The following is a 27,803-nucleotide window of genomic DNA, read 5'->3' as shown; positions in this document are numbered from 1 at the left end:
AAATAATCCATGCCTTTGAGGAGATGTTATTCTTCTGAATTTTAGAACTAAAACATTTGTCAAAAAAAGGGCTTCAAATGTATTTCACGAAGGGCATTGTAACAATTAAATTTTTGCCTCTGTATAATCCATCATTTTTACTGACACAACCCCAAAATTACTACACATATATAGACTTTTTCTCACCTGAAAAACTTGTCTTTTATATCCAATTTTCACCTTATTATCTCTCTCCCAAAGATACTCTATTCTCTGGTGCCATGTCTTCAACCTCTCTCCTTGTCAATCAATTGACACCAATTATTTCCCTTATTTCTCTTTCATTTTCAAAACTGTCAAGTGTTGTCCAGCCAGCTTTCATTCAGTTCTAACTTTTGGCTTAACATTTTATACCAACTTAAATCACTACTTTGTTCTTATATTAATTCATTTTATTTATTGTTTTCATTCAATTAAGGGAAGTTTCTGGTACAGCCAATCACATAAAGACCTCCAAGGATGCTTTATCATGATGTAGAACTGATTACAGACTATTAAAAGCTGTACCAACAAAGGAAAGATTTTATCAGGTTTTGCTAAGCAAGAACAGCTTGGAATGGTCAAGCAGCAACAGAATGTGACTGATGTTATAGAGATAGACAGATTTCTTCAAAGCTAACTCCTTGTGAATAAGTGACTCTTTTTGGCACTATTTAGTAACAGCCTCAGCAGGAATAGAAGATTGAGGTCCATTTTGCAATTTTCTTTGTTAATGTAGTTACACAGCCAAATACTTTCCTATCCATGTATAGAAAAATTGCAAACTGGCCCTCAGTCTTCCATCTGTTTTGCTTGAGACTGTGGCAGATTAGTGGCAAATGAGGCAGAGAGTCCAAAGAATTACAACATTTTAGGAAACTTATTAACTATTGCTATTTGACATTTAACAGGTTTATTCAGTGATAACCAAATCACTGTACTACTTGAGGAAATATACTGTTATTGAAAGTATAACTATGAATGAGAAAAAAGAGAAGCTTGAAGTTGTATCTATATAGAAGCATAATTACTGATTCTACTTGGCAAAACAAATGATAGAAATGGCAATCAGTGGACATCTTAGTGGAGCAGTAGATAATGTTGGGTCTAGAGTTAGGAAGACGTCTATCCAAAGTCAGCTTCTTACTGGAACTAGCTGTGTGATCCTAAACAATTGATTTAATCTCTCCTTGCTTCAATCTCCTAATTTATAAACCAGACAAAATCATAGCATCTAGTTTTTAGGGTTGTTGTGAAGATAAATGAATTAATGCATACAAAGTGATTAGTATTGTGTTTGGCACATAATAAGTCATATATAATTGTTAGATATGTTTTATAACATGTTAGAACATGTTATAAAAATATATTCATCTCGAATGTTGGGGGGGGGATGTGGGAAAACTGGGACACTGATACATTGTTGGTGGAGTTGTGAAAGAATCCAGCCATTCTGGAGAGCAATTTGGAACTATGCCCAAGAGGTTGTCAAACTGTGCATACCCTTTGACCCAGCCATGCTACTACTGGGCTTATATCCCAAAGAAATACTAAAGAAGGGAAAGGGACCTGTATGTGCCAAAATGTTTGCGGCAGCTCTTTTTGTTGTATCTGGGAACTGGAAGTTGAATGGATGCCCATCAATTGGAGAATGGTTGGGTAAATTATGGTATATGAAGGTTATGGAATACTATTGTTCTGTAAGAAATGACCAGCAGGAGGAATACAGAGAGGCTTGGAGAGACTTGCATCAACTGATGCTGAGTGAAATGAATAGAACCAGAAGATCGCTGTACACTTCAATGCTGTATGAAGATACATTCTGATGGAGGTGGATTTCTTCAACATAGAGAAGATCCAACTCACTTCCAGTTGATCAATGATGGACAGAAATGGCTACGCCCAGAGAAGGAACACTGGGAAGTGAATGTAAATTGTTAGCACTGCTGTCTATCTACCCAGGTTATTTATACCTTCGGAATCTAACACTTGATGTGCAACAAGAAAATGGTATTTACACACATATATTGTATCTAGGTTTTATTGTAACACATGTAAAATGTATGGGATTGCCTGTCATCGGGGGGAGGGAATGGAGGGAGGGGAGGTTAATTTGGAAAAATGAATACAAGGGATAATATTATTAAAAAATTACTCATGCATATATACTGTGATAAAAATTCTAAATAAATATATATATATATATATATATATATATATATATATTCATCTCATGGGTGGTGCCTCTTGATATTGACTATCTTTAATTCAGTTTTTTGGACAAAGGAATGTTATTCTGTTGAAAAAAAAGAGATTCAAATAACCATAAACAGGAAGATATTTAACTATTCTAATATTACATTGTGTTAGAAATTGTGATGAAGGCAAAGCACATCATTGGAAAAATTAATCCCAATTCTGAAGTTTCAAATAGACACTTAACTAGACGAAATGGGGGTTCATAACATATTTATCTGACTGCATGCTATACTTCTTTCCCTTTCCCAATTTGACTTGCATTAAATTTGAGTCTCAATGAGATAAGCTAGATATACTAATTCCGTTCTCCTAGAAGAAGATATTAAGCATTAAGGGTCATTGATCCAAAAGAGTTTATGGTTTCCACAATCCCTCCAATTGTATTTTGTTTCTTTTAAAATTTGGTTAAATATATTAATACAAAAATACTTTCTCTTTCTCTGTACCTTTTGAATAAAGAAATTCCATTATATGGAAATTTTTCTATTACATGGAAAAATCTAGTGATAATATAATCATGTATTGTACTGTTATTTAAAATCTTTTCCTTCTGAAGGGAGTGCTATTTAGATTAAATACAGAAAAAAAATCTCAGGATTTTCTTCAAGTTTGTTAACATTAGGTACATCAATGTTTAAAAAATGGACTAAGGCCAAAAAAAAATGGACTAAGGCCCTTCTCTTCTGGTTGAGTATAATAAATCCATTTCTTATCATTTAAAATATTCTGTAGTAAATTGAATTAATCTTTAATTAATTAAAAAAAGTTTCAATTTTCTTGGTTGGCTTAATATCAACTAGTCAAGGAAAATATGGCAGGTCTCAAGAAATAACTGAGACATATGAGAGAAAAAGATAGGATTGTATTCTTTCCTATTTTAGTCTTCTATCAGAAATCTTGAATGGAGATGAAAAAGGAAGTGGCACTGAAGAATTCCAGCTCAAGAGATCCTTTCATGGCCAATTCTTCTCTAAGTTCTCCTCCTCTGATGAAAAATAACATTTATGTTCTTCCCTTTGACACAGAAGTGACATCCGAGGTCCTCTAATGCAGTTCTCTCAATAAAAGGGGGCATTTATTTAAAATGTTTTCAATGTATAATATGTTGTTTCTTTTGGTCCCTAAAACAATCCAATAAGATACTTATAATTCCTAATTTATCAAGAATGTTTTTATTCTAAAGGTTCTAAATGGAATGCATTTGGCAACATAGATTTCAAGTAAAAGATACAATTCAACTTTAGGTCTTTCTAACTTGAAGATTAGCTCTATCCAATTGATAGCTCTACCTAATTCCATTAGTTCTAAACATTCATTAAAAGGTGAACTAAATATTTTGATTCTTTTTAAAGTTTTGATGCATTACTTTGCAATCTAAACAAATAAGAGAAATTTATTTGAACAGTGAGAACAATTCTATTAGGAAGTGTGAAAAATAAGTCTTAATTATTTCTTTGTTATTTCAATATTTTTCCTCTTATTGGAATCAATAAACATTTACTGAGTCCATATTATATGCCAGACATTGGAGATAAAATATAACAATACATGACTTGATCATTAAATGAATTAATGAAAACAATCCCCAATTTCAAGGAGTTTATATTATATTTATTCTGATGTGCCATTTTCTGCCAGAATAGATGTTAATTAGCTAGAACTCACTTCCTACAAAGACAGTCAATTCCACTTTTGGTGATTGGTAGAAAGTTTCCTTCTCCTTTATATCTAGTGTAAATATTCTATGTTTTAATTTCTATTCATTATTCCAAGCTCTGTGCTCTGGGATCAAATAGAGTAAATTATTTAGGAAGGTTGTAGATGCAATGGTGGAATTGGATACAGAAGCACCTGCATTCAAATTCAGTTTCAGGTTTTTATTGACTGTGTAAGCCTGGACAAATCATTGAATCTCTCTCAGTCTCAGTTTCCTAATTTGTAAAATGGGAACTATAACATTACAAAGTTGTTGTAACGATCAAATGAGATAAACATGAATATTGATTATATTCCATTCAAGGGAAACAGCTTGGGGTCGTGGTTAATGTGGTCAAGTAGAGACTGAAATAACAGTTCAGCACCTACCATTTAGTCCCCTAAACTGTGTACAAATATAATCAGTATAATTATAGCATCCTCCTTTTTAAAGTGGAATTCTGATTCTTATATAATGCTGTGGAGAATCACACACAAGATAACTCATGGAAAGGTCTTTGAAAATGAAAAGTACACAATAAAGGTTAGTCCTTTCATAGATATATGGCAGTCCCATGCATTGGATAGACGGTGGGCCTAAGAACAGGATAATTTCATTCAATATTTATTTCTGAAACATACAAGCTTTGTGTCATTGGTAAATCACTTAATCTTCAGAATGTTATAAGAGAAAAAATATAATTTCTTGTTTCGTTATTTACATAGAATTATAGATTCAAATCTAGGAGAGAGCTTACAGATTCCTTAGGCCTCTGCCTAAAATTACAGGTAAGGGTATAGAGGTTACAAAATTGAAGTGACCTGATGGGAGTCAAATAGTAATGGTCAGAAGCAGGATTGGAACCATGTCTTTATGATTTCAAGCACGGAAGTTATCACACTTCTCTGCATATATAATCCAAATTCCCAGGCACACTTGTATGCACTGGCATATTAACACATATAAAATTATGTACAGACATATACATATAGACATATAAAATAATAAAAGTAGGAACATTCTCTAGTGAATTCATAAACATAACTTACAACTTGGGATATAAGAAAACACTAAATCGTCAGTATTATTTCAAATATTTATTTCTTTTAATCCTATAGTGCTATGGACATCATTAATATATTCCAAACAGTTGGAAGTTCAAAAAAATAATTGGGAAAGGGGGCTTATGGGAATTTAAATACATTAAACTAATTAAAATGTTTTTGTATTTGTTTTGTCAGCCTTGTTCTGTTGCCTGAATAATAATGTCTTTGATTCAGTTTGAGAAGCAGTCTGTGGGTGGAAATAGTGAATGATAGATAGATATAATGAGCCTCTAAATGACTGCAAAAGACTTTACATTGCTCTGAATCATCCATTGCTGGTGCCACATTATTCAGAAATTAATGCGACCCCATAAATGAATAATGATTTAAATGCACTCTTAAAAATTGTTAATGTACAAGCATTTCTCCCCCCTGCTACATAAGCAGAAAAATTGATGCAAGGATAACTAGAGTCATGTTCTTAAAATAAGCCTTGGAACAACAAGACAGACAGCAGGGAACCCAAGGCTTTCAGGATTTGAGGCCTTATGAAAATTAAGTGGCAGTGGTCAAAGTCTTTAAATAAAAAAAAAATCTGCTGGAACGGATCATAGAGGTTATCTGCACTAGACCCCTGATTTTACAGATATGGAAACAACTAAAAAACAGTTCACTGACTTATCCAAGTTCATGATAACACTGAATAGCAGAACATTTATTTGAACAGGAGTTTGATGACTCCAACTCAGCATTTTTATGACTATCTCCTTCTGAAGTCAGAGAAAGGAGGATGTGGGTATTTAGAAAAGTGTCATTATTTTCAGGTTGGGGTAAGAGAATTTATTGATCGAAAAATAGTCATTTTTAAATGGACAAAGGATATGAAGGGACACTTTTCAGATGAAGAAATTAAAACCATTTATAGTCATGTGAAAGAATGCTCTAAGTCACTACTGATCAGAGAAATGAAAAGTAAGACAATACTGAGATACCACTACACACCTCTCAGATTGGCTAAGATGACAGGAAAAGATAATGATGAATGTGGGAGGAAATGTGGAAAAATTGGGACACATACATTGCTGGTGGAGTTGTGAACTGATCCAGTCATTCTGGAGAGGAATATGGAACTATTCTCAAAGGGCTATCAAACTGTGATCCAGCAGTGCTTCTAAAGGGGCCTGTATCCCAAAATGATCATAAAGGAGAGCAAAGGACCCACATGGGCAAAAATTTTGTAGCAGCCCTTTTAAATGGCAAGGAACTGGAAATTGAGTGGATTTCCATCAGTTGGAGAATGGCTGCATAAATGGAATATTATTGTTCTATATGAAATGATCAGTGTCAATGTTGTAAAATTACCCATACATATATCTGGTAAATAAAAACTATTAAAATTCAAAAAGAAAAAGAAATGATCAGCACGATGATTTCAGAAAGGCCTAGAGAGACTCACATGAACTGATGCAAAATGAAGTGAGTAGAACTAAGAGAACATTGTACAAAGCAACAATAAAATCATACAATGATCAATTCTGATGGACATGGCTCTTTTCAACAATGAGGTTTAGCCAAGTTACAATGCTATTGTGACAGAGAGTGATCTGCTTCCAGAGAACTCAATGTGGATCACAACATAGTATTTTCACTTTTTTTGTTATTGTTTGTCTGCATTTTATTTTCTTTCTCATTTTTTTTCCATTTTTGATCTGATTTTTCTTGTGCAGCATGATTATTGTGGAATTATGTATAAAAGAATTACATATGCTTAACATATATTGAATACTTGCTCTCTAAGGGAGAGGATAGGCAAGACAAGGAAAAACATTTTTGAAAACAAGGTTTTGCAAGGGTGAATGCTGAAAATTACTTGTGACGTGCTCTCCTGGCAGTTACAATTACTAATCTGTGCTAGGCCCAACAGAGTACCTTTGACCACTGACCTCTGCAGTGTGGACTCTACCTGGCTCGCCTCCTCTGAGGCCTTCAAAGGTCTCTGACCACAATCTCTTGAATCTATAGCTTAATACCCGGTAGCGCACTCAAGAACAGCCACGTGTAATCTTAAAAGCCTTTATTATACCTACTCACATAATGCCCTGATTGATGCCCTGACTTGTTGGTTCCCAAGTGAACACCTGGTCAGAAGACCCACGTGTTCAATACCAAAATACTTACCTCTTTTGGCTACCCATCTTGGCTTGGCCACCCAGGCTAGGGAGCCAGGGTGAAGAGCGCCAGGTTAAAGAGAATGACTGCTGCCTGCAGTGGGCTTATAAAGGACCTGTAAGGTCACACACACAGCCAATCAGCGAGAGAGTCACCCATTAAGAAGCTATCTCATCTTGGCCAAGATCCCACCCAAGGGCAGTCCTAATATCCACAGAAATTACTTCTGGGCCTCAATCTCCGGATGCACTGTGGCACTGCCCATTTAAAGGGCCCTTACAATTACCTATGTATTTTGAAAATTAAAAAAAAAGCTTTAATAAAAATAATCCATCCCTTCTATTCATCAGATTCTGAGAATAGATGATCTGTACCATTAAGAGCACCTTCAAAAGATCAATTTATTACCACAGTTTCAAATACATTGACTTCAATTCAACAAAAACATATTAAAGATTTATATATCAGGGAATTCAAAGGCAGAAGTATAACACTATCTTCTCTCAAAGAATTAAAATTTTGCTGATAAATATTAATTTTATTTTGTTTTGTTTTGTTTTTTTCTATTTATTATTTAGATCTAGGCTTATCGAGGGAACTGAAGGTGTGGAAAATTTAGCCACAGATGTCATTTGTCCATTTATTTGCAAATGATAGTTGCTTTGTACGGCACTGTAAGTTTTGCTAAGCTTTCTCTGTTTCTGTCTTTCCTTATATACACTCATATATGGTTCATGGGACATTCCTGTGAAATAATTGTGTCACTGATATTTTTATTTCAACATGATTTTTGCCAATTTTAATTTGATTTTTATTAGAGTATTAGATCAGTGACATCAGGGAGTTTATTGTCCCTACTAGAATAGTTAGGCATTTGTTATTTTGCTCATTTATTTTCTTAGAACAAAAAGGCAATATTTGATTTTAGACAGTGAACTGACCTTTTCAAATTATGAAGACCAAATCCCCAATCTAACCTATCTGGAAATGTGACTACAGGGAAGTCATTTAACTTTGTTGTAGTCATCAAATAAATGTCTGATTATAAACTGCTCAGCAGATGTCAATCTCACTTGATAGATGGAATTTCCAAAAATGTGGCTTTTATCTCAATCGATTCCAAAATTTGATTGAAAATAAAACCCAACAAAGAATGACTTGCATGATTTATCTCTAACACTGCAAAATATTTTTATTTTAATTGCTACTGTATCTGACCACCCACACCCACTAAAAAGGAGGACATTTGATTTGGACTTCCTAATGGTTTTTGACTGTTTACTCCATGAAATTCAAATATACAATAGCAATTTACACAACATTTTTATAATACTTTTGTTTTGCAAATTATTTTAAATATGGTATCTAAGTTGACCTTTACAATAACTCTCCAAAGTGAATGATGTAATTATCCCCATTTTTACAGATAAGACTGAGAGAGAGGCTAAGTTTCTTGCCAAGGTTCACTTATCTAGGTTGAAATAATATCAGGCTAAGAAATAATGGTCATTTATATTAATAAATAAAAAATACTACAAATCTGTCGTTGACTATTATTACAATCCACTGAAGTACATTGTTGACTATTATCATCTATAACTCAGGCCTCAGAAGAACCAGAGAACGTTTTCTAATATGGTTGAATTTCTTAGTGAAAAAGAATTGACAGAGGTTGTTTGCAAGGTTAATATAGAGAAATATTGGTCTGTTTCTTTAAAGATCTATGTGTGTGTGTGTGTGTGTTTATATATATATATATATATATATATATATATATATATATATATACATATATATATATATATGTACATATGTATATACAATGGTAAGAATGAAAATTTTAATATATATTATCTCTATTTGACCGATTTTTAAAAAGTGTCTCATACTCTATTAAGAAGTGATATAGTTTGATTCATTTGTTTCCTGTCCTACGCTTTGTGATTCCATTTGTGATTTCCTTGGCAAAGTCACTAAAGTAATTTATCATTTTCTTCTCTGGATAATTTCAAAGATGGGAAAACTGAGGCAAACAGGGTTAAGTGAATTGCCCAGGTCATTCAGCTAATTAGTGTTTGAGGCTAAATTTGAACTCAGGAAGATGAGTCTGCCAGACTTCAGTTCTGTTGCTTATCTGTCAAAATGAGAGCCATTTTGAGGTACAGATGTGGGATCAGGAAGACCTATCTCAGAGTCCTTGTAACATGTGATTGAGCAAATAACTCAGTTTTATTGAACATCTGTTTCCTCAACTGTACAATGAAGATGATAATAGTTTCTACCTCACAAAATTGTGCTGGGGATTGATAATGATGAATGTTAAACACTCTGCAAATCTTAAAGTGTTATGATAAGGTGAACTATTATAATAAATATGTAAACTTTTAAGGTAGTTTTTTGGGATGCTTTCTATCTACAATATAGAAATCATGAAAAATATCACCAAACAAACAAATATATAATATATATATATATATATATATATATATTTATATATGTAGTCTTTCTTACTTCAAATATAATTGCTAAGTTCTTTGAAAGAACATAATAAACAGTTTTCAATTGAATTGTTTTTTTTTTTGTTTTTGTTTTTTTTTTTGGTTTTTTTTTTGGTTTTGGGATCCAGACTTGTGATTTCAATCAGTGGGTAACTTTTGACATAGAGAATTTCTGCAATGATAGAAATTCTCCAAGTCTTTTGTAGTTTATATTCTTAGAACATAGGACTGCAACACTGAGGTATTAAATGACTTTTCTATGGTCATAAATATGATAGTTGTATGACTTGAAACCAACGTTCTACCTTATATAACTGTCTCAAATTATTAATGTGGAATTTATATATCTGTTATATAATTCATGAGAGAATGAGAGAGAAAAGTTTTATTTTATAATTTTAGTGTAAAAGTAAGGAATCCTGATTTGTACTTTATATCCTTAATTGGGTTGGAGGGATTAATTATACTCAGAGAAAAGAAGTCTTTTAGTTTTTTCATGAAATTAAAAGGGTAATACATCTGTAAAACACATGTATTCAGTGTTCAATAATCACTCCTCTCAAAAGTTTAGCTTTAAACAATCGGCTTCCCCAATATTTTTGGCTAATGATTAAGAATTAATTGATTAAATGCTATGATACATTTTCTTTTCAGAGATAGGTATATGGCCTATCACATGTTTTTTAACTTTGAAATTCTGCAAAATTATAACTTGGATTTGGGTCTTGAAATGAATCTTTACTCTACTTCTCATTGGTTTCCTAAAAGTAAATTTATCCTCATCTGAGGCTTAATTTTCCTATCTATAGAAAGAGAGAGAGAAATTATACTAAATTTTCTCTAAGGATGCTTCTAATTCTTAAGCAGTGATTTTATTTTATAATGAACTATAGAGAACATACGTACAAAGAGTAAATTATCAAATTTGTTTGACAATAACCACCTGTTTGAAATATGATTAAGGACTTAAATTTTAGTGTTTTGGCTTTCTTAGGAGACAGACTATTTACTTTCCCCCCTAACTTTGGATAAATAGCCCAGAAAAGCCAGGTTTTACTGTAATTAAAAACAAATATTATGGATAGTGCAGTAAATGGACACTATTTCTCCAGTGTTAAGTTTAAATGTTCTCCTAACTATTCTCAATAATTCAGTCTACATGAATCAGAAAAACAGAGCAAAAGTAGCCAAGGAAGCAATCTGTTCTCTAAAACATACTACATGATGACATTAGTGCAGTATTTAAGTTGTCTTTCTAAGTGGCATTTCTTTAGAGACTCTAATCTATAAATTCAAATACTCAACAGAAAACATTTTTATAACTTTTTCATTTCTCAGGAGTGATTAACATGCTTCTCTGTCATGATAAATACAACTTCAGTTAGCTCAGCTAAAAATACTTGGAAGATCTTCCAAAACAACACATTAAGAGCACAGAATAATCCTTCCATGTAATAAAAATTGTCTTACAAATGGGGAAAAAAAGAAGATGGACTTATAACACACAGATAACACACAGATTTGTTTCATTTTAATGGCAATGCATATTTTTAACTATCCTTTTTTTTGAGAGTTGTCAATTCATTCGTATTAGCCAAACATTTTGGCTCTTTAGGAGATCTGTGATTTCTTTCATTGAGATTGTTTCTGGTATCAATGTGAATTGAATTCTGCATATTTCTTCTGAATTGTCTTTCCATAAAAAAGTTCTTAATATGGAAATCTATGGATTAAAAACAACAGTAAAAGCAGTATCAGCAAGAAAACAAAAATGGTGAATGTAATTTCAATAGACTTTTCCTTTATAATCTTTTGAGTTTAATCTTATGTATTGAAAAACATTCTTATAAAGAGATCACAGGATTCTTCAAACTAACTAAATAGTCCATTAACCAAATAAATAAGTGCATTAGTACTTCTAGAGAATTCACTCAATGTGCCATGATTCTTAATTATGTTATTTTTATATTTACTGCTGTGGTTGTTCAGTTGGTTCAGTCATTTCTCAATCTTCATGAACACATTTTAGATTTTCTTGGCAAAGATACTTGAGTAGTTTCCCATATCCTTCTCCAGCTCACTTTACAGATGAGGAAAATAGGATACACAATGGTTAGTGACTTTTTCAGGGTCACACAGCTAGTGACTATCAGAGGCAGAATTTGAACTAAGACTTTCCTGAGTTCAGGCCAAGCCCTCTTTTCATGGTGTCATTAACTACCCTAATTTAATATGTCATAGAAATAAGAATAAAAATGGAATATATTTTATGGTACTGCATGTATTATCTCATGAGAACATTATAGCAATGCTATGAGATTGTTGGGATTTCTTTTCTATTTACACTTTTTAAAATAAATAATAGCAAGCTTGGATTACCCAACATGCATCTGGTCACATAGATAGTATATGTCAAAGATGGAATTTAGATTGTTTCTGGTGCCAATTCTAACACCAGACCCCTTTGGTATTCTATGATTATTGGGCAGATGCCCTTAAATCACTTTGCTTAGTCTATTCTGTGGCTTATAGAAATAGTTCCAATTTTGCATTTAATAGAACTATATCCAGACTCTTCCCAGTACATAGAGCCTTTGTTTTATTTCATGGCTTTACCAAAGTAATATCAAGAATTCAAGTGATTCACATGTGCATGTATCTCATAACTCCTAAGGAACTGAGAGAATTCCAATTCTTATTAATGTGGCTCAATAATTTTATTTCGGAAAAGTGGTGGTCATTCAGTCAATCTACAAGCCTCTAAGCAATTTGATGATATATGATCTCTTAAAAAAACAAAATTCAGATATTATAGGCTCATTATTTCCATAAGTATTTATATCTGTTTAATGACTAATGTCTTCTTTGTTGGACTTTTGTTTTTATTACCTCTTAAAATATTTTAATTATATAATGAGTACATATATACAATAAAATATTCATTTTTCTAAGAAAAATATTTTAATTGTATTTGACTCAAAAAGCGGGGGCAGAATGGCATACTTAATATATTTTAGGATTTACAGTTAGAAAAAAAATTATTCCAAACATTAGCACTTATATTTACTAACGCAGACTTGTGCAGATGACAACCACTGGGTACTTCAAAGAACTCCTGAAGATATATCTATTAAATTGTAATCTGTATTCCACCTTTGGATTCACTTCTTGGATTTTTGCATATTCATGTACACTTAGATTCAATGAATCAATATGTCTCTCTATATCATCATTAGTGACATTATTATTATTATTATTATTATTATTATTATTATTATTATTATTATTATTAATCTTCTGTCCTATTAGTGAAGAACTAGCTTAACAACAATTTATAACTACATTGCATTCATTTTGTTTACTATCAAAATTGCCATGCATTTTCATTGTCAATATTTTGTAGTATTCCATGTTCATTTTGATCAGTCAAATACCGTCTTGATAGCAGGGATTGTTTGTTATTGCTTTAGTATTCACAATACCCAATACTATATGTGGCACAGAACATTTACTCAATAAAGATTTAATGAATCAACATACTCATTATGTAATTTCATGAGAATGCAAAGAGTATCCCAGAAAACTTGGTGCATTATAAGCTTCAATAACTTCAAAGGTACAATTTCTAAAATGAAATATTGAAGAACTAGTGTTTAAATTATTAAAATGATGTTGTTTTAGTTAAAAGTTCAGCACAACCATGGTTTTGTGTTTTATAAGCTTGTAGTTAATTTTGAAAATTTGCATGAGCTGCTGTTCAGGAAACAAAAGAATTGTAATTGCAATCTTTGAATGGAGATAAGCCATAGAACTTTAAGCACACATGACAATTTTGATAAGAGTATACAATAGAAAAATTAGTGGTGAGAAGTTAGGTGACCTAGAAGACTAAGGAAGAAGTTCTTTCTTCTGCTCTGACAAATCCAAAAATTTTTACACATGCAAAGCAAAATAACAAGGTTCATATTCTTTTAAATCAGTAAAACTTTCTAATTTAAAATTCAGAAAACTATATAAGCAAAAAATAAAATGCAATATATTTTCTTTTTAACTAAACTTTTAATTTACAAAACGTATGCATGGATAATTTTTCAACATTGACCCTTGCAAAGCCTTCTGTTTCAAAGTATCCTCTCCTCCTTCTACCCCCTCCCCTAGATGGCAGGTAGTCCAATACATGTTAAATATGTTAAAAATATATTTTAAATCCAATATAATGCAATATACTTTCAAAAATCGTAAAGTTTATGGCATTTATGCTTTTGAAGTTATAAAGCTTAAGACTTCACTAATATTTTTGGGAGAATCTGGATTTGAAAATATATAGATACATCTCTGTCATATATGCATATATGTATGCATATGTGCATTGTATATATGTATATGTATTATGTATGAATGTATAATATAGGTTCTCTTCTGTTTCTCTCTCTGTATATATATATATATATATATATATATATATATATATATATATATATGTGTGTGTGTGTGTTAGGATTACTAGGTGAGAACTCAGGTTGTCTGGACAGTGACAAGGTGAGAATTCAGGTTGTTGTCTGGACAATTACAAGGTGAGAACTCAGGTTGACTTGATAGAAGGAGCAAGCTCATTAGCTGAAGCGGTTCTTCCCAGAAGCCCTTGCATTATCCCACGCCCATTCTCTGGGAGGATAAAAGAGAGGACAGCCAGAGATAGAAGAAGACTCTGCATTGCATCAGGCTTGACGGGGCTCTCTGCAGGAAGGGAAGTCACTTCTCTGGACAAGAGTTAACAGCAACTGCCTGGAGACAACGGTTCGTTACAGGAAGAAGAATCTGTTGGAGAGATTTGAGTAGAAGACACAGCAGATCTCTTCCCAGAGAGTGATCCGGCAGCTTCTAGAGATGACAGCTCGCTACAATTGGCGTCCACACGTGGGGCAAGGACTTTTGCTTATCCTGACAAGAGGAGCTAGACCAGACCTTCGCAATTTGGCGCCCAAACAGGGACAGACACAGTCCTGATTCCAGTGGAAAAGCTTCCGATCTAGATCTCAGTCTCTCTGACCCAGAACCGTGAGTAACGAGGAAACTTTGTTAAAGATTAAGCGAGCGTGCTAATAGATAAATAAGGAACTTAACTTGTTAAGGGCTAAACCAGGAATCTCTTATAGCTGAAATGGGGCAGATGTTAGCTATATTCAATCCCTGGACCTCAGCCGACTCAACCCCAGCCCCAGAAGCAACCTCAGCTCCACCCCCATTCAGGAGTGGTACTATAGAGAGTATAATCAAGATAATTGAGGAGCAGAGTTTACTTGTAACCTGGGTACAGATTGCTAAACTCTTGGCTACATTAAGACGCACATCCCCTTGGTTCTTAGAGGAAGAAAAGATAGATATAGATAAATGGAAGCTAGTGGGATATGAAATGAAAGAATTTCAAGCAAAAAATGGGCCTCTTTCAATTTCTGCAGAAGTATTTTATATCTACATCATAGTTCAATTAGCCTTAAACTATCAAGCAAGTTGTAGGAGAAGGAAAAGTTCTAAAAATGAACAGAGGAGGAAGTGTGAGGAAAAAAGGAAAGATCAAGATCTTTCCCTAGAGCAAGAGGATTTAAATGAGGAATTATGGTATGATTCTCTTGAAGAAGCTTCAACCCTGCCTAGAGAACAGATTATTGACAGGCCCACATCAACCCCACCTTCAGAGATGGAGGAAGAAAGAGGGGAAGAGGCAGAAACACAAACAGAATTGCCTGTGAAGCAGCCTAAGCCTATGACAAGATTAGAAAAAGCATTGGTTAAAGCTAAGAGAGAAGGACAGGATATAAGTGATTTTATACATGCATATCCTGTGATTGAAGAGATTGACTCTGTAGGTAAAAAAAGGAGAAGATATGCACCTTTAGATTTGAATAAAATTAAGGATTTGAAAAAAGGTTGTACCCTTTATGGGGCTACATCAGCTTATGTCAAAATGTTACTAGATGGTTTGTCTTATGAAGTCCTAACCCCGAATGATTGGAAATCCATAGCAAGGACATGTCTGGAACCTGGAGAAAATTTATTATGGCTTGCAGAATTTCATGAATTATGTAAAATTCAAGTCAGATGCAATTTGGAAATAGGAGTTAACACACAATTCACTTTTGAGCACTTGGCTGGTGAAGGTCAGTATGGAGAGAATTCGGAACAGATTAATTATACCATGACAATATATGAACAAATTGCTAAGGCTGCAATAAAAGCTTGGGGTGTCCTTCCTGGACAGAAAGATCATGGAGAGGCTTTCACTAAAATACAGCAAGGTCCCAATGAACCTTTTGCAGATTTTGTGGGACGTTTGCAAACTGCTGTCAAAAGAACTATTGGAGAAAATGCAGCTACAGAAATAATGACCAGACATCTGGCTAAGGAAAATGCCAATGAGATTTGCAAAAGAATTATATGGGGATTAGACAAAGATGCTCCTTTAGAGGAGATCATAAGACGCTGTGCTACAGTGGGAACAAATGCTTTTTACACCCGGACAATGATGAATGTGGAAAGGCAGGGTCCCTCCTGGCAAGGGACTTCTAGAGAAACTCGGCGATGTTTTCAATGTGGAAAAATTGGGCATCTAAGAGCTCAGTGTAGATATGGAGATACAGTGAGAAGACAGGGTGAGAGAAGACCTAAAACTCCAATTCCAAAATGTCACAAGGGCCTCCACTGGGCCTCTGAATATAGATTGACCCAGGGAAATGACAGGTGGGGCCCAGCTTCAGCCCCCCAAGTGGGGCATGATGGCAGCCGAGGTTACATCCAGAGAATTTTAAGACATGATCAATCAGCCAAAAGGCAATCAGATGGAAGAAAGGGATTGAAATTAGAAAAATAGAGTTGTGTGCAGTAGAGACTACCGAGATACTCCCTGGAGAAGTAAATCTGTTCCTGTTGAGCCTATGGATCCTTTGCCTCCAGGCACAGTAGGCTTGACCATTTCACCTTCTGAGAGTGCCTTCAAAACAGTGTCCATCCATACACTGATGTGGGAGACTGGAGAACGTGTATCTAATATCCCAGTCACTAACACAGGCAGACAACGTGTGATTTATCAACCAGGAGAAGTAGTAGCATCAGGCTTATTGTTACAGACCCCTAATAAGCAACCTAGTGATAGTCGCCTAGATTTTGACTCCAATGAACAAAATCCAGGAATATATTGGACAGCAGCTGTGACAGCTGACCGACCTATGCTTACTATTTATATAAACGTAATACCATTTGAAGGATTGGTAGACACGGGTGCAGATCGTACAGTTATTAGAGGTGCCAATTGGCCCGGTCACTGGCCAAAGATTAAAGCAGACACCTACATGTCTGGTGTAGGAGGATCAAATAGCAGCAGAAGTTAGTGCTATGCCTTTGAGATGGGTATTTGAAGGAGAAACAGGAGCTTTTACTCCTTTTGTGGTTGAAAAAATCCCCATCAATCTGTGGGGAAGAGACATTTTACAGCAGATAGGATTACAAATAAGCACTTCGGCTTTTTAGGCAGGGCTGCTGTTGAAGGCCTACCTGCACTTTCACCAGTTCCTATTCAGTGGAAGACTGATTCACCAGTGTGGGTAGAACAGTGGCCCTTAAGAAGTGATAAAATTCAGGCCTTATTAGACATAGTGCAAGAACAACTTGACCAAGGACACTTGCGGCCTTCTCTAAGTCCTTGGAATTCCCCAGTATTTGTGGTGAAAAATAAATCTGGATTACTATGTTACTATGTGCTTATGTAATTTATGTAATTATGTGTAATACTTCCCATATTGATGGATTTATGTTTCAAGATCATGACTGTCCTATGTTCTAAATCAAAAGAAAGGGGGAGATGTTAGGATTACTAGGTGAGAACTCAGGTTGTCTGGACAGTGACAAGGTGAGAATTCAGGTTGTTGTCTGGACAATTACAAGGTGAGAACTCAGGTTGACTTGATAGAAGGAGCAAGCTCATTAGCTGAAGCGGTTCTTCCCAGAAGCCCTTGCATTATCCCACGCCCATTCTCTGGGAGGATAAAAGAGAGGACAGCCAGAGATAGAAGAAGACTCTGCATTGCATCAGGCTTGACGGGGCTCTCTGCAGGAAGGGAAGTCACTTCTCTGGACAAGAGTTAACAGCAACTGCCTGGAGACAACGGTTCGTTACAGGAAGAAGAATCTGTTGGAGAGATTTGAGTAGAAGACACAGCAGATCTCTTCCCAGAGAGTGATCCGGCAGCTTCTAGAGACGACAGCTCGCTACATATATGTATTAACAGAGAGAGAGAGAAGGCTGAAACTCCAAAAAGCTATGCTTGAATCAGACATCAGACAATCACTTAAGGCTTAAGGATAATTACCTATTTGATGTGAGATAATAGCTCTATGTACATATTTAGATAAGATGGTGATGTGATGGCTCTCCTCACCATTGGTGCTTGCTGAATGTTTGCTGTTGAGATAAAAGTAGGCTAGGATTGGAGGGCTGGGGGAAACAAATCAGAGTCACTTGGTGGCAGGACAAGGAGGAGAGAGGCTGAAGACTCCAGACTCCAGAATCTGGGATACAAGTCAAGTGGCAGCTTGCCTGCCTCCTAAGGATCAAGGACTTTGATTTATTCTCATTCTGGCTGATCCTGAGGCCCTCCAGGGAGCTAGTCCAGACTTTACCTATACATACATATATATATATATATATATATATATATATATATATATATATATATATATATATATATATATATATATATATATAGTGTCTGTGTCTGTATAGGTGTAGTATATGTGTATGTATAATGTATATATATAAAGATCTTAAGCCAAGGTCAAGGTCCAGATCAGAGGGTATCAGTCTCTTATGTTTCCCTTGTTCCGCTTTTGCTAGGAGAGTTTTTGCATGTGTTTGTGTAAAGGGAGGTAATATATATATATATATATATATATATATATATATATATATATATATATATATATATATATATATATATATATATATATATATATATATATATATATATATATATATATATATATATATATATATATATATATATATATATATATATACACATGCACACACACACACACACACACACACACACATATATATATATATATAGTATGTGATGCATGTCTATTAAATATGCAGTATGTGTATATCCTTATGCACAATAATGCACACACATGGGTATAGATTTAATATTTCTGCTGAAAATAGGTATCATTTATATAAGCAAAAAAACCTAAACTATATAGTGTTCCACCATCTCTTTTTCCTTTAAAAAATAACAAAAATTATTAGTCATAACACAGTCTACCATGACTCTGGTATCCACATATCTAGGTCTCTGAATCTCAATATATCTCAGAAACATGAATTTAGGAGCTATTGGCATGGGCATAATTCTTAGCCTCTGAATTTTCAAGTCTACAATGAAATCTGTTAAGGTCTAGATAGATTGCAATCAAAGAATTGTGTTATAGAGTTATCACCATTATTAGGACATAGAAAGGCTTTGTGCAAGCTTCTCCAGGTCCATCTGAACCTATCTTAGAAAGTAGGAATCTTTTAGATATGCAATGAGCATAACGTAGTTATGATCAGAAACTGTGGACTTGGATAAGTTTTTCTGAGGTAAATATGAGTCAAAACTGGTGAAAGCTTTCCCTTTGATATGAGTCTCTTCTAAGTTGACAAGTGTTCAGTCTCAAATTACATGATAAAATATGACTTACTTGCCTAGTCTCTTGGGATCTAAATGTCATAGAAACTAGATGCACTTCTGACTTGTACTTTCCCAGAATGCCTTTTTTTTTTTTTTTTTTTTTTTTTTTATTATATATATATATATATATATATATATTTTATAATATTATCCCTTGTATTCATTTTTCCAATTTACCCCCCCTCCCTCTATTCCCTCCCCCCGACGACAGGCAATACCATACATTTTACATGTGTTACAATATAGTCTAGGTACAATACATGTGTGCGAATATCACTTTCTTGTTGCACAATAAACATTAGAATCCGAAGGTACATGCAACCTGGGCAGACAGATATTAGTGCTAACAATTTTCATTCCCCTCCCAGTGTTTCTTCTCTGGGTGCAGCTACCTCTGTCCATCATTGATCAACTGGAAGTGAGTTGGATCTTCTTTATGTTGAAGATTTCCACTTCCATCAGAATACATCCTCATACAGCATTGTTGTTGAAGTGTACAGTGATCTTCTGGTTCTGCTCATTTCACTCAGCATCAGTTGATTTAAGTCTCTCCAGGCCTCTCTGTATTCCTCCTGCTGGTCATTTCTTACCGAGCAATAATATTCCATAACCTTCATATACCACAATTTACCCAACCATTCTCCAACTGATGGACATCCATTCATCCTCCAGTTTCTAGCTACAACAAAAAGAGCTGCCACAAACATTTTGGCACATATATGTCTCTTTCTGCTCTTTAGTATTTCTTTGGGATATAATCCCAGTAGTAGCGCTGCTGGGTCAAAGGGTATGCACAGTTTGATAACTTTTTGGGCATAATTCCAGATTGCTCTCCAGAATGGCTGGATTCTTTCACAACTCCACCAGCAATGTATTAGTGTCCCAGTTTCCCCACATCCCCTCCAACATTTGTCATTATTTGTTCCTGTCATCTTAGCCAATCTGACAGGTGTGTAGTGGTATCTCAGAGTGGTCTTAATTTGCATTTCTCTGATCAGTAGTGATTTGGAACACTCTTTCATGTGAGTGGATATAGTTTCAATTTCTTCCTCTGAGAATTGTCTGTTCATATCCTTTGACCATTTATCAATTGGAGAATGGTTCGGTTTCTTATAAATTTGGGTCAGTTCTCTATATATTTTGGAAATGAGACCTTTGTCAGAACCTTTGTTTTTAAAAATATTTTCCCAATTTGTTACTTCCCTTCTAATCTTGTTTGCATTAGTATTATTTGTACAGAAACTTTTTAGTTTGATGTAATCAAAATCTTCTATTTTGTGATCAATAATGATCTCTAGTTCTCCTCTGGTCATAAATTCCTTCCTCCTCCACAAGTCTGAGAGGTAGATTATACTCTGTTCCTCTAATCTATTTATTATCTCCCTCTTTATGCCTAAATCATGTACCCATTTTGATCTTATCTTGGTATATGGTGTTAAGTGTGGATCCATATCTAATTTCTGCCATACTAATTTCCAGTTTTCCCAACAGTTTTTTCCGAATAATGAATTTTTATCCCTAATGTTGGAATCTTTGGGTTTGTCAAAGATTAGATTGCTATAGATGTACCCTTTTTTGTCCTTTGTATCTAATCTGTTCCACTGATCTACCGGTCTATTTCGTAGCCAATACCAAATGGTTTTGGTGACTGCTGCTATATAATATAGCTTTAGATCAGGTACACTTAGACCACCTTCCTCTGAGTTTTTTTTCATTAGTTCCCTTGCAATTCTTGACCTTTTATTCTTCCATATGAATTTTGTTGTTATTTTTTCTAGGTCATTAAAATAGTTTCTTGGGAGTCTGATTGGTATAGCACTAAATAAATAGATTAGTTTGGGGAGTATTGTCATCTTTATTATATTCGCTCGGCCTATCCAAGAGCACTGAATGTCTTTCCAATTATTTAAATCTGATTTTATTTTTGTGGCAAGTGTTTTGTAATTTTTCTCATATAATTCCTGACTTTTCTTTGGTAGATGGATTCCCAAATATTTTATACTCTCAACATTTGTTTGGAATGTAATTTCTCTTTGTATCTCTTGCTGTTGCATTTTGTTAGTGATATATAAAAATGCCGAGGATTTATGTGGATTTATTTTGTATCCTGCCACTTTGCTGAAATTTTGAATTATTTCTAGTAGTTTTTTAGCAGAGTCTTTGGGGTTCTCTAAGTATACCATCATGTCATCTGCAAAAAGTGATAGTTTGATTTCCTCATTTCCTACTCTAATTCCTTGAATCTCTTTCTCGGCTCTTATTGCCGAGGCTAGCGTTTCTAGTACTATATTGAATAGTAATGGTGATAGTGGGCAACCTTGTTTCACTCCTGATCTTACTGGGAAAGGTTGCAGTTTATTTCTATTGCATATTATGCTTACTGACGGTCTTAAATATATACTCCTGATTATTCTAAGGAATAATCCATTTATTCCTATACTCTCAAGAGTTTTTAGTAGGAATGGATGTTGGATTTTGTCAAATGCTTTTTCTGCATCTATTGAGATGATCATATGGTTCTTATTAATTTGATTATTAATATGGTCAATTATATTAATAGTTTTCCTAATATTAAACCAGCCCTGCATTCCTGGAATAAATCCTACTTGATCATAGTGTATTATCTTGGAGATGATTTTCTGAAGTCTTTTTGCTAATATCTTATTTAAGATTTTAGCATCAATATTCATTAAGGAGATTGGTCTATAATTTTCTTTCTCAGTTTTCGATCTACCAGGTTTAGGTATCAGTACCATGTCTGTGTCATAAAAGGAGTTTGGTAGGACTCCTTCATCCCCTATTTTTTCAAATAATTTATATAACATTGGGGCTAATTGTTCTTTAAATGTTTGGTAGAATTCACATGTGAATCCATCTGGCCCTGGGGATTTTTTCCTGGGGAGTTGATTAATAGCTTGTTCTATTTCTTTTTCTGAAATGGGACTATTTAAGCAATTTATCTCCTCCTCTGTTAATCTAGGGAGCCTATATTTTTGGAGGAAGTCATCCATTTCACTTAAGTTATCAAATTTATTGGCATAAAGTTGGGCAAAGTAACTCCTTATTATTTCTCTAATTTCCTCTTCATTGGTAGAAAGATCCCCCTTTTCATTTGTAAGACTATCAATTTGATTTTCCTCTTTCTTTTTTTTGATCAGATTTACCAAAGGTTTATCTATTTTATTGGCTTTTTCATAAAACCAACTCTTGGTTTTATTTATTAATTCAATAGTTTTTTTACTTTCAATTTTATTGATTTCTCCTTTTAATTTTTGTATTTCGAGTTTAATTTTTGGTTGGGGGTTTATAATTTGGTCTTTTTCTAGCCTTTTAAGTTGTAAGCCCAATTCGTTAATCTTCTCTTTCTCAATTTTCTTCAAATAAGCCTCTAAAGATATAAAATTTCCCCTTATTACTGCTTTAGCTGCATCCCAAAGATTTTGATATGATGTCTCATCATTATCATTATCTTGGGTGAAATTGTTAATTGTTTCTATAATTTGCTCTTTCACCCAGTCATTCTTTAAGATGAGATTATTCAGTTTCCAATTACTTTTTGGTCTATTTACCCCTAACTTTTTACTGAATGTAGCTTTTATTGCATTGTGATCTGAGAAGAAGGCATTTATTATTTCTGCCTTCCTACATTTAATTTTGAGATCTTTATGTCCTAATATATGGTCAATTTTTGTATAGGATCCATGAACTGCTGAGAAGAAAGTATATTCCTTCCTATTGCCATTCAGTTTTCTCCAAAGGTCTATCATACCTAGTTTTTCTAATGTTCTATTTACTTTTTTAATTTCTTTCTTGTTTGTTTTGTGGTTTGATTTGTCTAAATCTGAGAGTGCTAGGTTGAGATCTCCCACTATTATAGTTTTACTGTCTATTTCTTCTTGCAGTTCTCTTAACTTTTCCTTTAGAAAGTTAGATGCTATACCACTTGGTGCATATATGTTTAGTATTGATATGGCTTCATTATTTATGCTACCTTTCAGCAGGATATAGTTTCCTTCCTTATCTTTTTTAACAAGATCTACTTCTGCTTTTGCTTGATCTGAGATAAGGATAGCTACCCCTGCTTTTTTGGCTTTACCTGAAGCATAATAAGCTCTGTTCCAACCTTTTACCTTTACTCTGTATGTATCTCCCTGCTTTAAGTGTGTTTCCTGTAGACAACATATTGTAGGGTTCTGCTTTTTGATCCAATCTGCTATCCGTCTCCGTTTGATGGGATCGTTCATCCCATTTACATTTACAGTTAAAATTACTAATTCTGTATTTCCTGCCATCGTATTATCCCCAGATTATACTTTTTTCCCTTGACCCCCCTGATCCCCCTCCCCGATATTTAATTTACAAACTTCCCTTGTGACGCGCAACCCTCCCTCTTTTTTTTTTTTTTTTTTTTTTTTTTTTAGGATCCCTCCCCCCTCCCTCCAAGTCCCTTCACTTATTCTCCTTTTCCTTTCCCCTTTTCCTCTCCCCCCTTTTAATGAGGTGAGAGAAAATTCTCTGAAAAACAAATATGTTAATTATTTACTCTTTGAGCCTCTTCTGATGAGAGTAAGATTCACACAATGATTCTCCCCCTCACTAAGTTCCCTCAGATATGGTGTATTTTCTATGTCTCTTCCTGGGATGTAGTTTCCCTCTTTTTATCACTCCTTCCCCTTTTTCTGAACCGACCTCCTTCCCTTTACCACACCCCCCTTTTTTTCTTTTATATCAGTAAAATCAAATTATCCTTGAGTATTTTTTATATACCCACAACAAAGTTACAGTTCTCAAGGGTTCTGTGTACCTTTTTCTGTTTCTCTTCAGTCTTGTGGATGTAGATCAAATTTTTTGTTTAAGTCTGGTTTTTTTCTTAGAAACATATAGAATTCCTCTGTTTCATTGAATGACCATCTTCTTCCATGGACAAAGATGCTAAACTTAGCTGGGTAGTTCATTCTTGGTTGAAGTCCTTGATCTTTTGCCTTTCGGAATATCAGGTTCCAGGCCCTTCTATCTTTTAATGTGGAGGCAGCCAGATCTTGGGTGACCCTTATTGTGGCACCTTGGTATTTAAATTGTTTTTTTCTAGCTGCTTGCAGGATTTTCTCCTTTGTGTGGTAATTCTGCAGCTTAGCCACAATATTCCGTGGTGTTCTTTTTTTAGGGTCTATTTCAGAAGGAGTTCGATGAATTCTTTCCACATCTACTTTCCCTTCTGTTTCTATTATCTCTGGACAGTTCTCTTTGATAATTTCCTGTAAAATAGAATCTAGGCTCTTTTTTTGGTCATAGTTTTCTGGAAGTCCAATAATCCGCAGATTATCTCTCCTAGATCTATTTTCCAGGTCTATAGATTTTCCCAGTAAGTATTTGACGTTGTTCTCCAGCTTCTCATTTTTTTTGTTTTGTTTGACTGATTCTTGGGTTCTCTGTGAATCATTCATTTCTATTTGTTCCATCCTGACTTTTAAGGAGTTATTTTCTTCTTTCACAGTTTTTAGTTCTTTTTGTAAATGCCCAATTTCATTTTTAAATGAATTATTTTGCTCTATTGAATTTTTTTCCATTTCCCTAATTTTTTTTTTTTGAGAATTATTTTCTTTTTCCAATTCAGAAATTCTATTTTCTTGAGACTTTTTTATCTTTTCCAATTCAGAAATCCTACTTTCCTGTGTTTTTTTAACCTTTTCTAATTCACTAATTTTGTTTCCCTGCATCTCCTGTGAATTCTTTATTTTTTCCAACTCCAATTTCAGGACGTTGTTATTCTCTATCATAACTTCCCTTTCCTTGCCCCATTTTTCTTCGATCTCCCTCAATTTCTTAAGAGCTTCTTCTAGGAGAGAGTTATGTGATGGGGGGCAGGGATCGTTCCCCTTTGGGTTGTTATCTTCTGAATCTTTGCTGTTAACTTCCTCGGGGTTGGACACCCGCTCTTTCTCTGTATAGAAGGAATCTATAGTTTTTCTAGCTTTTTTGCTCATACTTAAAAAATGTTTTGGGGTCTGTCCCTGGGGTAGGAAATTATTTACTTCTTTACCAGCTTCCTCCCAGACCGGATGGATGCAGCGGCCCCTGCGCCGGAGCTAAGATAGAGCTCTGGGAGAGAGTTCCCCACCCCTCCCTGGAAGTGCCTCAGAGGTGATTAGCAGTGCTGTGCTTCGTGGGCGTAGAATAGTGAAGACAGCAAGAAGCTCAGCCTATGTGTCCGGGTGGGGAGTGGACGTCTGCAGCAGGTGACGTGAGAAGCCCCTGCGCTCAAACTGGAAGTGTCTGCCAGAAACCGCGGTCCCTAGTTCAAAGGTTCCGCTTCTCTGGGACTTCCTGGAGCTGAGTTCCACTCCCTCCAGCTAAGCTAGGCAGTGTGTGTTGCCTTGGGCCGTATCCACCCACTTGTCAGTCTCTTAACTATTCTCAGGTGGTAGCTGAGGCCACACCCCCTGGTGCCGAGTCTACTGAGTCACCCCCAGGGTCCGGGGAAAATCTAATCTGAGTTTTAAAATATTTTGGCTTTCTCTTCTGAACTGCTAAATAATTAGCAGAGAAGAGCTAACAGCCTGTGCCAGATTCCTTTACCTCAGTGGCTTCTCTGATCCCAGAGCCCCTCCCAGCGCAATGGGCGCAGTGTGCCCCTACCCCACCGTCTGTGCTGGTCTTTCTTATTCCTCCCCTGAGAACTGACCTTTCCTGTTGAAACTCCAGATTCTCTTCAGCTGGTAAGTCGTGCTTCCAGTCCTTGTGGTATCTATCAGTCCTGAGCTAATTTTGAGACTTAATTTATCTAATTGGTTGTGAGGGAGTGAGGACGTTCACTGAGTCGTGTGTTTCCTCTCCACCATCTTGGCTCCGCCCCCCCAGAATGCCTTTTAAAGTAAATAAAAATCACAAAGAATGACTGCCTAGTCAAAAAATAAAGACCTGTACCAATGTTTATTGTTTATGAAGTATTCAGAGAAAGTGATTGACAATTTCCAGAAAAAGCACAATTTTAATATTTAAAATTATTCAACTATTATATATTTTTGAATATCCATAAAAGCCTATTCCTTCTTTGATTAATCTATCTCTGCTCTCACTGTCTTTCTCTGTCCACCTCTGTCTGTCTGTCTGTCTCCCTCTCTCTCTCTCTCTATCTTTCTCTCTTTTCCTGCCATTCTGATTAAGGAACACTTACGAAGAGGAGCCCTTTGAAGACCAGACTTATTTTTTGAGTATTTTTTCATTTATTTGTTTAGCTATTTATCAACATACTTAATATTTTCTCAATTTTCTGGTTTGGTGGTATCTTTATGAAATAGTCTTTTAATGGTTGGAAAGCTTGTCACATTACATTTTAAGATGAGCAATTAGTTTCTAAATTGCTCCTACATTAATTTTACAATTGGTAGAGTAGAGGCAGTTTGAATATGATCTTGTCAATGAGCTTTTCAATAGATTAGTCAAGTAAATTTGAGCAGCAACTTGCCTGTCTGTGTTTTTGCAGCTTTTATTACTCTATTTTTTTGTGTCATCCTGTCACACTTATAAAGCCAAATATGAAGGGTATATGCTTGCTAACATAAGAGAAAATATAATAATAATAATTGTTTTAGCAAATTTATTTACTAGAAGGAATAACTGTGCCTGAAAATAATGTCTCCATCGCACAATTAGTTTATAAGGTGTCCAATTGTTTTCCTCTTTTAGATTTCTAAATGAAGATATGATGCCAGAGAGATCTACATTGCCAATAAAATCAGATGTTTCTATATTTAATAAGTTGAGTTTATGGTTCTACGCAGTCTATAAGTAATATAATATTTTATTTTTATATATCACTTTTCTTCTCAAGTGCTATAGAATGCCTCACTAATCATCCCACTTTTCTATTGGGATTTTGGGGGGAAATGCTTGAATTGAATATACTGTATAAAGTATGCTAATATCCATCAAAATGAAAAATTCTGCTAAAACGTCCACTGGGCCCAGATTAAATTCCCACCTCTCCCACATTAAACACATTCATGTATAATTTTTAAAGCTATAATCTTGACTTACTACCGAATTGTTAACATTATTTTTTTTTCTTTTTAAAATCTTTGTTTTCCCTCATGGCTTTCTGTCGTTATACTGAACACTGGAAAAATTGGAAGGGTTGTTTTTCACTCAGTGGTCCTGTAGCAATATCCCCTCCCTCTCACAGAGCAGACTAATTCTGGCCACTTGAAGATATTTTATCATATTTTTGCATGAATGTTTTATCCTCTTTAATAATATCTGTGCATTGATTTTGAGACAGAACTCAAAAACATATTTTCCAAGGCAATCACACTTATTATCTTCTCTTACCTCTCCTTTTTTTGGAAACAGATTCTTGATAGTTGTATTTTTAGGCTCTCTACTAGCACCA

The sequence above is a fragment of the Sminthopsis crassicaudata genome, chromosome 3, assembly GCF_048593235.1.
Source record: "Sminthopsis crassicaudata isolate SCR6 chromosome 3, ASM4859323v1, whole genome shotgun sequence".
Lineage (NCBI taxonomy): Eukaryota > Metazoa > Chordata > Mammalia > Dasyuromorphia > Dasyuridae > Sminthopsis > Sminthopsis crassicaudata.
This window is presented reverse-complemented; position numbering follows the sequence as displayed.